At 42.4% G+C, this 12076-nt stretch overlaps 1 non-coding gene across 1 annotated transcript; it reads left to right on the top strand.

The window, feature by feature from the left end:
• Positions 1–9509: 9509 nt before the first annotated feature.
• On the top strand, positions 9510–9594 carry TRNAQ-UUG. Its single transcript has one exon. It is a non-coding gene; the product is annotated as a tRNA-Gln (tRNA).
• The last annotated feature ends 2482 nt before the right edge of the window (positions 9595–12076 follow it).

Here is a 12076-nt window from a genome sequence, read left to right as displayed (position 1 = left end):
ACGATGTTTGTCTTTCTCTGACTTATTTCACTTAGCATAATACATTCTAGTTCCATCCACAACGTTGCAAATGGCAAGATTTCATTCTTTTTGATGGCTGGGTAATATTCCAGTGCGTGTGTGTGTGTGTGTGTGTGTGTGTGTGTGTTATATACACACACATAACATCTTCTTTATCCATTTATCACTCGACGGACATTTGGGCTCTTTCCATACTTTGGCTATTGTTGATAGGCTGCCATGAACATTGGGGGTACATGTACTCCTTAGAATTTGTATTTTTGTATCCTTTGGGTAAATACCCAGTAGTGCAATTTGCTGGATTTTAGGGTAGTCCTCTTTTTAACTTTTTGAAGAACCTCCATACTGTTTTTTTTTTTTTTTCCAAAGTGACTGCACGAGTTTGCATTTCCACCAACAGTTCAAGAGGGTTCTCCTTTCTCCGCACCCTTGCCAAAAAAATTCGCGTTCAAAGAAACAATGGCAGAAATCTTCCCAAATATATTGAAAAACAGTAACCTATACATCCAGGAAGCTCAACAAACTCCAAGCAAAATACATACAAATAAAACCACAAATAGACATTATATGGCACAAATGCTAAAAGTCAAAGGCCAGGGAGAAAATCTTGAAAGCAACAAGAAAAATCCAAGTTCTTACAAGAGAACCTAACAGATATGAGCACCTAACTTCTCTGCAAAAACCAGCGTACAAAAGGCAGTGAGATAACATCCTCGAAGCAGGCAAAGAAAACAGCTGTCGACCAAGAATCCTGTCTCTAGCAAAGCTATCTTTTCAAAAATGAGGGTGAAATAAAGATCTTCCCAGGAAACAGAGGTGAGAGAACGTGTTGTTGGCAGACCCACCCTATAAGAAATACTAAAGGAAGAGAGGTCAACGTGGCGGAGAAGTAGGGGGGCCCAAAGTTCCCTCATATCTCAAACACAGCAGTATTGAGGCCAGAAGATTTGGAATTCCAGGAATCCGGGCTACAAAGTGACAGAGGCATCATCTCCAGGGGCCCCCGGGGACAGCTTGGCGGGCCATAGGTGCGTGATTGCAAATTGGGAGGGATAAAATGGGCGGCTTAGGGAGGGAGGGGAGGGATCCCCTTCTGTGGAGAGACAAAAGGAAGAGAAAGAGAGGCTGTGGAATTGTGGGATTGTATTTGGCCACGAGAAAAACCTCTGTGGACCCCAGACAGGGAAATGGAAAAAACGGAAAGAGAGCCCGTTTCTAACTTGCAAACAGCCTTGGGAGTGACGATCCAGGATTGCAGGACTTCCTCCGGACTGGGGCCTGCCACCCTGTGCACGCTCCTGGTGGGGAAGGGAGCCAGCCCCAGGCTCGGTAGGGAGCTCAGAGGTGCAGTCGGAGAGAGCAGTCCCCTCCCTTGAGTGCTGTGGGAAGAAGGTATACAGCCGCTCCAAGGACAAAAGACCCCGCAGGCACCTGCCAGCCAGAGGCCCTTTGTCAGCTGGGCACAGTGGCACTACTCGGGAACTGGGGCACAGAGCTGGATCCTTTAAGACATCAGAGGTCAAGGTGGTGGAGAGCGAGCGCCCGGGGGCTCAGGAGACTGTGGAGCAGGACAAACGGCCTGAGCGGAGTGGTCTGGGACACCCGCTTGTGGGGAGGAGAAACTGGGGTGTCACCATTTTTCTTTTCATCACCAACATGGTGGGGCTCCAAGGAACTGGACGGTGGGCTCACGGTAGAGGCGGGACCCACTTACACCAAACCCCGCCCCTCCGTGCCCGGTAACTTCCTATCTATCGGAGTGAAATTGACACTGACCAGACCAGACGGCCCCTCCACCAGCTTCCAGACCAGCACAGCCACCTGTTCCAAGGCACCATCGGATATTGTCCAGCAACTTTGCATTTCCTGATTTGATTCTTGGTCAATTCTTATTATATATATATTTTTTTCCTTTTTTTTTTTTTTTTCTATATTTCTTTTCTTTCTCTCATTTCTTCCCTTCTCTATGCTGGTTGTTGGTTTGTTTAAGCAGATATTTTTAATCTATTTTTTTTTTAATTTTTTTTTCAACGTTTTTATTTATTTTTGGGACAGAGAGAGACAGAGCATGAACGGGGGTGGGGCAGAGAGAGAGGGAGACACAGAATCGGAAACAGGCTCCAGGCTCCGAGCCATCAGCCCAGAGCCCGACGCGGGGCTCGAACTCACAGACCGCGAGATCGTGACCTGGCTGAAGTCGGACGCTTAACCGACTGCGCCACCCAGGCGCCCCTTTAATCTATTTTTTGACACCTTTTCGGTATCTCCTTCTTTACTTTCTCCTCTCCCTCTGGATTAAGCCGTATAGTTTCTCTGACTCTCTGCCTGGTCAGTTTTTTTTTTTTTCTTTTCTTTTTCCCTGCCCCTGTTATTTCTCTCTTTGTATGGGATAAGGCTTCTTCCACCCCCACCACCCCCTTTGAACTCTTTTCCAGGGTTACTTCAACGAACAAATCGAAGCACACCTGGTGGAAGGTTCAAGCCACCACTACGAGTAGGGAGATAAAGCAGCCAGAGTCACAACAGAGAGCACGCGACATACTCCAAAAACACCTCCTGAAGGGCCAGACCCTAGACAGCATAGGACCCTCTTTAATAGAGTCGTGCTTGCAGATGCAGGACACCTAACTAACTATAAAAACAGGTAAAGGATAGAAAACTAGCCCAAATGATGAAACAGAAGGGTTCTCAAGAGAAATTCCAGGAAGAGAAGACAGCTAGAGAATTGCTCGAAGTAGCTATAAACAGTATATCCGATCAGGAATTCAGAATAATAGTCATAAGATTAGTAGCTGGGCTTGAAAAAAAGCACAGAAGACAGGAAAGAACCTATTGCTGCAGAGATCAAGGAACTAAGAAACAGTCCCGATGAATTAAGAAATGTTGTAAATGAGGTGCAAAACAAGCTAGATGCAGTGACAGCAAGGATGGGTGAAGCAGAGGGAAGAATCACTGAAATAGAAAATAAAATTATGGAAAATAATGGAGCCCAGAAAAAGAGAGATAAGAAAATACTAGACCATGAGGGGACAATTAGAGAACTAAGTGATTCAATGAAACATAATTATATCTATATCATAGGAGTTCCAGAAGAAGAAAGAGAGAAAGGGGCAGAAGGTTTACTTGAACAAATTACAGCCGAGAACTTCCCTAATCTGGGGAAGGAGGAAGACATCCAAATCCAGGAGGCGCAGAGAACTCCCTTCAGAAGCAATAAGAATAGGTCTTCACCATGGCCTATCATAGTGATATGGGCAAAATACAAAGAAAGAATTCTGAAGGCAGCTAGGGACAAATGGACCTTAACCTACAAAGGTCACATAAGGGTAGTTGCAGACCTGTCCCCTGAAAGTTGGCAGGCCAGGAGGGAGTGGCAGGAAATATTCAATGTGCTGAATAGGAAAAATGTGCAGCCAAGAATCCTTTATCCAGCAAGGCTGTCATCGAGAATAGGAGAGATAAAGTCTGTCCCAGACAAACAAAAACTGAAGAGGTTCATGATCTGAACCAGGCTGAACCAGCCCTGCAGGAGATCCTAAGGGGGACTCTACAAAGGCCCACAGACATCACCGCAAACATGAAACCTACAGATAACACGATGACACTAAATCCATATGTTTCAATAATCACTCTGAAGGTGAATGGACTAAATGCCCCAATCAAAAGATATAGGGTATCAGAATGAATTAAAAAAAAAAAAAAATCAAGACCCATCTATATGCTGTCTATAAGAGACTCATTTTAGACCTGAGGACACCTTCAGATTGAAAGTGAGGGGATGAAAAAAAATAAATAAATAAATAAATAAATAAATAAATAAAAAAGAAAGTGAGGGGATGGAGAACTATCTATCATGCTACTGGAAGTCAAAAGAAAGCTGGAGTAGCCATACTTATATCAGACAACCTAGATTTTAAACTAAAGACTGTAACAAGAGATGAAGAAAGGCATTATACCATAATTAGGGATCTATCCATCACGAAGAGCTAACAATTGTAAAAATTTATGCCCCCAACTGGAGAGCACCCAAATATATAAATTAATTAATTACAAACATAAGCAATCTCATTGATAATAATACAGTACTTATAGGCGACTTTAATACTCCACTTACAACAACGGACAGATCGTCTAAGCAGAAAATCAACAAATAATGGCCTTGAATGATACATTGGACCAGATGGACTTGACAGATATATTTGGAACTTTTCATTCAAAAGCAGCAGAATAGGGGCGCCTGGGTGGCGCAGTCGGTTGAGCGTCCGACTTCAGCCAGGTCACGATCTCGCGGTCCGTGAGTTCGAGCCCCGCGTCGGGCTCTGGGCTGATGGCTCAGAGCCTGGAGCCTGTTTCCAATTCTGTGTCTCCCTCTCTCTTTGCCCCTCCCCCGTTCATGCTCTGTCTCTCTCTGTCCCAAAAATAAATAAATAAACGTTGAAAAAAAAAATGTTCTTCAAAAGCAGCAGAATACACATTCTTCTCGAGTGCACATGGAACATTCTCCAAAATAGATCACATACTGGGTCACAAAACAGCCCTCAATAAATAAAAGAATTGAGATCATACCATGCCTATTTTCAGATCACAACGCTATGAAACTTGAAATCAACCACAAGAAAAAATTTGGAAAGCCTCCAAATGCATGGAGGTTAAAGAACATCCTACTAAAGAATGAATGGGTCGGGGCGCCTGGGTGGCGCAGTCGGTTAAGCGTCCGACTTCAGCCAGGTCACGATCTCGCGGTCCGTGAGTTCAAGCCCCGTGTCGGGCTCTGGGCTGATGGCTCAGAGCCTGGAGCCTGTTTCCGATTCTGTGTCTCCCTCTCTCTCTGCCCCTCCCCCGTTCATGCTCTGTCTCTCTCTGTCCCAAAAATAAATAAAAAACGTTGAAAAAAAAAAAAAAGTATGAATGGGTCAACCAGGTAAAGAAAAAAATGTAAAAGTATATGGAAGCAAATGAAAATGGAAACATGACAGTCCAAACCCTTTGGGATGCAACAAAGGGAGTCCTAAGAGGAAAATGCATTGCAATCCAGGCCTGGCTCAAAAAAACGAGAAAAATCCCAAATACAAAACCTAACCTCACCCTAAAGGAACTAGAAGCAGATCAGCAAAGAAACCCCAAAGCCAGCAGAAGAAGAGAAAAGATTAGGGCAGAAATAAACAATGTATGATCCAAAAACAAATAAACAAACAAACACTAGAACAGATGAATGAATGAATCTAAGAGCTGGTTTTTTGAAAAAATGAACAAAATCGATAAACCCATCGCCAGACTTCTCAAAAAGAAAAGAGAGAGGACCAAAATAGATAAAATCATGAAGGAAAGAGGAGAGATCACAACCAACACCACAGAAATACAAACAGTTATTAGAGAATACTATGGAAAATTATATGCCAACAAACTGGACAACCTGAAAAAAAAAAATGGACAAATTCCTAGACACCCACACACTATCAAAACTCAAACAGGAAGAGGGGCGCCTGGGTGGCTCAGTCGGTTAAGTGGCCGGCTTCGGCTCAGGTCATGATCTCACGGTCCATGAGTTCGAGCCCCGCGTCAGGCTCTGTGCTGACAGCTCAGAGCCTGGAGCCTGTTTCAGATTCTGTGTCTCCCTCTCTCTGACCCTCCCCGTTCATGCTCTGTCTCTCCCTGTCTCAAAAATAAATAAAACGTTAAAAAAAAAATTAAAAAAAAAAAAACTCAAACAGGAAGAGATAGAAAATTTGAACAGACCCATAACTAGCAAAGAAATTGAACCAGTTATCAAAAATCTCCCAACAAATAAGAGTCCTGGGCCAGGTGTCTTCCCAGGGAAATTATACCAGACATTTAAAGCAGAGTTAATGCCTATTCTTCTCAACCTGTTCCAAAAAGTAGAAATGGAAGGAAAGCTTCCAGACTCAATCTATGAAGCCAGCATTACCTTGATTCCCAAATCAGACAGAGACCCACTAAGAAGGAGACTTACAGGCCAATATCCCTGATGAACACGTATGCAAAAAGTCTCAGCAAGATACTAGCAGATTGAATTTAACAGTATATTAAAAGAATTATTCACCATGATCAAGTGGGATTCATTCCTGAGCTGCAGGCCTGGTTCAATATTCACAAATCAATCAGTGTGATACATCACTTAATAGAAAAAAGGGTAAGAACCATGTGATCCTGTCAATAGATGCAGAAAAAGCATTTGACAAAATACAGCATCATTTCTTGACAAACACCCTTAAGAAAGTCAGGATAGAAGAAACATACCTTAGCATCATAAAAGCCATGTATGAGAGGCCCACAGCTAACATCATCCTCAATGTGGAAGAAACTGAGAGCGTTCCCCCTGAGATCAGGAACACGAGAGGGATGTCCACTCTCACCACTGTTGTTTAACATAGTGTCAGAAGTCCTAGCTTCAGCAAGCAGACAACAAAATGACATAGAAGGGGGCGCCTGGGTGGCTCAGTCGGTTAAGCGTCCGACTTCAGCTCAGGTCACGATCTCACGGTCCGTGAGTTCGAGCCCCGCGGCGGGCTCTGGGCTGATGGCTCGGAGCCTGGAGCCTGCTTCCGATTCTGTGTCTCCCTCTCTCTCTGCCCCTCCCCCATTCGTGCTCTGTCTCTCTCAGTCTCAAAAATAAATAAACATCAAAAAAAAATTAAAAAAAAAATGACATAGGAGGCATCTAAATTGGCAAAGAAGTAGTCAAACTTTCACTTTTTGCACAAGACATGATACTCTACATGGAAAACCTGAAAGACTCCACCAAGAAGCCACTAGAGCTGATACATGAATTCAGCAAAGTCGCAGGGTATAAAACCAATGTACAGAAATCGGCTGCATTTCTATAAACCAATAATGAAACAACAGAAAGAGAAATCCAGAAATTGATCCCAAGTACAAATGCACCAAGCATCATACACTACCTATGAATAAACCTAACCAAAGATGTAAAAGATTTGTAGGCTGAAAACTATAGAAAACTTACGAAAAAAAAATGGAGTAAGACACAAAGAAATGGAAAGACGTTCCATGCTCATGGACTGGAAGAACAGATATTGGTAAAATGTTGGTGCTACCCAAAGCCATATACCCATTCGATGCAATCCCAATCAAAATTGCACCAGCATTCTTCTCAGAGCTAGAACAAACAATCCTAAAATTTGTGTGGAACCACAAAAGACCCCAAATAGCCAAAGTAATGTTGAAAAAAAAAAAAAAACAACTAAAGTGATAGACATCACAATCCTGGACTTTAGCCAGTACTACAAAGCTGTAATCGTCAAGACAGTATGGTATTGGCTCAAAAACAGACACACAGGCCAATGATATAGAATAGATAACCCAGAACTGGACCCACAAATGTATGGCGAAAGCAGGAAAGAGTATCCAATGGAAAAAAGACAGTGTCTTTAACAAATGGTGCTGGGAGAACTGGACAGCAACAAGCCGAAGAGTAAAACCGGACCACTTTCTTACAGCATACACAAAAATAAACTCAAGATGGATGAGAGACCTAAATGTGAGACAGGAAACCATCAAAACCCTAGAGGAGAAAACAGGCAACAACCTCTTTGACCCTGGCCACAGCAACTTCTTCTTACTTGACATGTCTCCAGAGGCAAGGGAAGCAAAAGCAAAAATGAACTCCTGGGACCTCATCAAGGTAAAAAGCTTCTGCACAGCAAAGGAAACAATCAACAAAACCAAAAGGCAACTGATGGAATGGGAGAAGATATTTGCAAATGACCTATCAGATAAAGGGTTAGTATCCAAAATCTATAAAGAACTTACCGAAATCAATACCCTAAAAACAAACAATCCAGTGAAACAAATGGACAGAAGACATGAAAAGACACTTTTCCAAAGAAGACATCCAAATGGCCAACAGACACATGAAAAGATGCTCAGCACCGTTCATCATCAGGGAAATACAAATCAAAACCACAATGAGTGGCTGTCAGAGTGGCTAAAATCAACAACTCGGGAAACAACAGATGTTGGCGAGGATGTGGAGGAACGGGAACCCTCTTGCACTGTTGGTGGGAATGCAAAATGGTACAGCCACTCTGGAAAACAGTGTGGAGGTTCCTGTTTCATAGGGACATGTGCTGATTCATAGGGGCACATGTACCCCAATGTTTATAGCAGCACTATCAACACTAGCCAATTACGGAAAGAGCCCAAATGTCCTCCAACTGACGAATGGGTATAGAAGATACGGTTTAGGGGCGCCTGGGTGGCTCAGTCGGTTAAGCGCCGACTTCGGCTCAAGTCATGATCTCACGGTTCGTGAGTTAGAGCCCCATGTCGGGCTCTGTGCTGACAGCTCAGAGCCTGGAGCCTGCTTCAGATTCTGTCTCCCTCTCTCTCTGCTCCTCCCCCACTCGTGCTCTGTCTCTGTCTCTCAAAAATGAATAGACATTAAAAAAAAATTTTTTTAAAGGAGATGTGGTTTGTATAGACAATGCAATACTAGTTGGCAGTGAGAAAGAATGAAATCCTGCCATTTGCAACAACATGGATGGAACTGAAGGCTATTTTGCTAAGTGAAATAAGTCAGTCAGAGAAAGACAGATATCACATATTTTCACTCATAGTGGAATTTGAGAAAATTAACAGATGCCCATGGGGGAAGAGATGGGGGGTAAATTAGTTTCAAACAGTGAGGGAGGAAAACCATAAGAGACTCTTAAATACAGAGAACAAACTGAGGGTTGATAGGGGAATGGGGGGATGGGGAGTGGAGAAAATAGGTGATGGGCATTGAGGAGGGCACTTGTTGGAATGAGCACTGGGTGTTGTATGTAAGCGATGAATCATGGGAATCTACTCCTGAAGCCAAGAGCATGCTGGGTACACTGTATGTTAGCTAACTTGACAATAAATTGTACAAAAAAAAAAAAAAAAAGAAAGAAAGAAAGAAAAATATTAAAGGAAACTCTTCAGGCTGAAAGCAAGTGACTCCAAATGATAATCTGAGTCCACAAAACAAACAAAAAGGCAACTATGTAATTATAAAAGAAAATAGAAGTGGATTTCTCCTACTTCTAACTGATTTATAAAGCAATTTTAAAAAGTAATGTGTATACAATGTATAGTTGGGGCTGTAACATGTAAAAATGTAATATGTGCAATATATTTGTCAATGACAGCACAAAGGAAGTTGGTAGGAGCAGAACTGTGTTGGGCTAAGGAAATAACTATAGATGGTAAGGTGATAATTATAACAATGTATTATTGGGTTTGTAACAGTAATGGATGTAATATAACAACATACACAGTAATACCGCAAGAAAGGGGGAGAATAGAGCCATATAGGAGTATCATTTCTATATCTATTACTGGAATTAAGCTAATATAAATCAGAAGCTTATTCAGATAAGTTAAGTTGTATGTGGTAATCCTAGAGTAACTGGTAAAATACTAAAAAAAAGGGGGGGGGAATAATTAAAGGAATTAAAATTCCACATTAGAAAATATTCTCTTGGGGCGCCTGGGTGGCTCAGTTGGTTGAGCGTCTGACTTTGGCTCAGGTCATGATCTCGCGGTCCGTGGGTTCGAGCCCCACGTCTGGCTCTGTGCTGACAGCTCAGAGCCTGGAGCCTGTTTCGGATTCTGTGTCTCCCTCTTTCTCTGACCCTCCCCTGTTCATGCTCTCTCTCTCTCTGTCTCAAAAATAAATAAACGTTAAAAAAAAATAAAAAAAAAAAGAAAATATTCTCTTAATGCAAAAGAAAGCCATAAAGGAGGAATACAGGAAGAAAAAAGGCATGAAATATAGAAAACAACAAGTCACATGGCAGACATAAATCCAACTATGTCAGTAATAACATTAAATATAAATGGATTAAATAAGGTGGAGATTGTCATACAGGATTAAGAAACAAGATCAAACTGCATGCTGTCTATGGGGCGCCTGGGTGACTCAGTCGGTTGAGCGTCCGACTTCAGCTCAGGTCATGATCTCGCGGTTTGTGAGCTCGAGCCCCGCGTCGGGTTCTGTGCTGACAGCTGGGAGCCTGGAGCCTGCTTCTGATTCTGTGTTTCCCTCTCTCTGCCTCTTCCCTGCTCATGCTCTGTCTCTCTGTCTGAAAAATAAAGATAAACATTTAAAAAAATCTTCAAAAAAAACCCCAAAACTGTATGCTGTCTATGGGAGACACAGTTTCAATTCAAAGATACAAAGACTAGGTACCTGTCTGACTCAGTCAGTAGAGCATGCGACTCTTGATCTTGGGGTCATGAGTTTAAGCCCCACGTTGGGCACAGAGATTACTTAAAAATAAAACCTTAAAAAAAAACATACAAATACATTAAAAGTAAAAATAAAAAATAAAGATATATCATGCAAACAACTACTAGAAAGCTAGAGTGGCTATAGTAATATCAGACAAAATAGACTTTAAAGCAAAAAATATTACTAGACAAAGAGGGACGTTTTTATTTATTTTATTTTTAAAATATTTTTTAACGTTTTATTTATTTTTGAGACAGGGAGAGACAGAGCATGAACGGAGGAGGGTCAGAGAGAGGGAGACACAGAATCTGAAACAGGCTCCAGGCTCTGAGCTGTCACCACAGAGCCCAATGCGGGGCTTGAACTCACGGACCATGAGATCATGACCTGAGCCGAAGTTGGCCACTTAACCGACTGAGCCACCCAGGCACTCCAAGAGGGACGTTTTTAAAAAAAGAAGCTCTATGCCCAATGTGGGGCTTGAACTCATGACCCCAAGATCAAGACTCGCATACTCTACTGGCTAAGCCAGCCAGGCTCTCCAAAGAGGGACATTTTCATAATGATAAAAGGATCTATCCATTAGGAATGTATAACAATTTGAAACAATAGTTACCAAGTAGCACATCACCAAAACACACGAAAGAAAACTGACCAAAATGAAGGAGAATATAGAAAATGAAAAAAATATTTGGAGACTTCAATAACCCATTTTCAAAAAGAATGAAACAATTAGACCACAAGTCAACTAAGAAATAGAAGACTTGAATAAAACTATAAACTAACAAAATTTGACAGACATCTGTGGAACCCTCCACCAACATCAGCAGAATACACATTCTACTTAAGTGCACATAGAAATTTCTCCAGGATAAACCACACGCTAGGCCATAAAATAAACCATAACAAGCTTAAAAGGATAAAAACAATATAAAGTGGAATTTTAGAAAATGTTTTTAGGGGCGCCTGGGTGGCTCAGTGGGTTGAGCGTCCGACTTCGGCTCAGGTCAATCATGACAGGACACAAACAGGACGAATCGCAGTTCGTGGGTTCCAGCCCTGCATCGGGCTCTGTGCTGACAGCTCGGAACCTGGAGCCTGTTTTGGATTCTGTGTCTCCCTCTCTCTGACCCTCCCTCATTCATGCTCTGTCTCTCTCTGTTTCTCAAAAATAAATAAATGTAAATTAAAAAATTTTTAAGAAAATGTTTTTAATGCTTATTTCTTTTTGAGAGAGAAAGAGACTGCAAGCAGGGGAGGGGCAGAGAGAGAGACACAGAACCTGAAGTAGGCTCCAGGCTCTGAGCTGTCAGCACAGAACCCAACGTGGGAGTCGGACTCACGAACCGGGAGATCATGACCTGAGCCAAAGTCGGACGTTCAACTGACTGAGCCACCCAGGTGCCCCACAAAGTGGAATTAAATAAGAACTCAATATGGGGCGCCTGGGTGGCGCAGTCGGTTAAGCGTCCGACTTCAGCCAGGTCACGATCTCGCGGTCCGTGAGTTCGAGCCCCGCGTCGGCTCTGGGCTGATGGCTCGGAGCCTGGAGCCTGTTTCCGATTCTGTGTCTCCCTCTCTCTCTGCCCCTCCCCTGTTCATGCTCTGTCTCTCTCTGTCCCAAAAATAAATAAACGTTGAAAAAAAAAAATTTTTTTTTAAAAAAAATTAAAAAAAAAAAAATAAGTAAGCAAGTTTTTAAAAAAACATTAAAAAATAACAAAATTTTTAAAAAAGAGAAAGAAAACTCTCAAATCAATAACCTAGCCTTCCACCTAAGACACTGGAAAAAGAGGTCAGGGCACCTGGGTGCCTCATTTG

This window comes from Leopardus geoffroyi, chromosome E1 (assembly GCF_018350155.1).
Source record: "Leopardus geoffroyi isolate Oge1 chromosome E1, O.geoffroyi_Oge1_pat1.0, whole genome shotgun sequence".
In the NCBI taxonomy this organism is placed as follows: Eukaryota; Metazoa; Chordata; class Mammalia; order Carnivora; family Felidae; genus Leopardus; species Leopardus geoffroyi.
The sequence above is the reverse complement of the archived record's forward strand: the minus strand, read 5'-3'. Positions and strand labels throughout refer to the sequence as shown.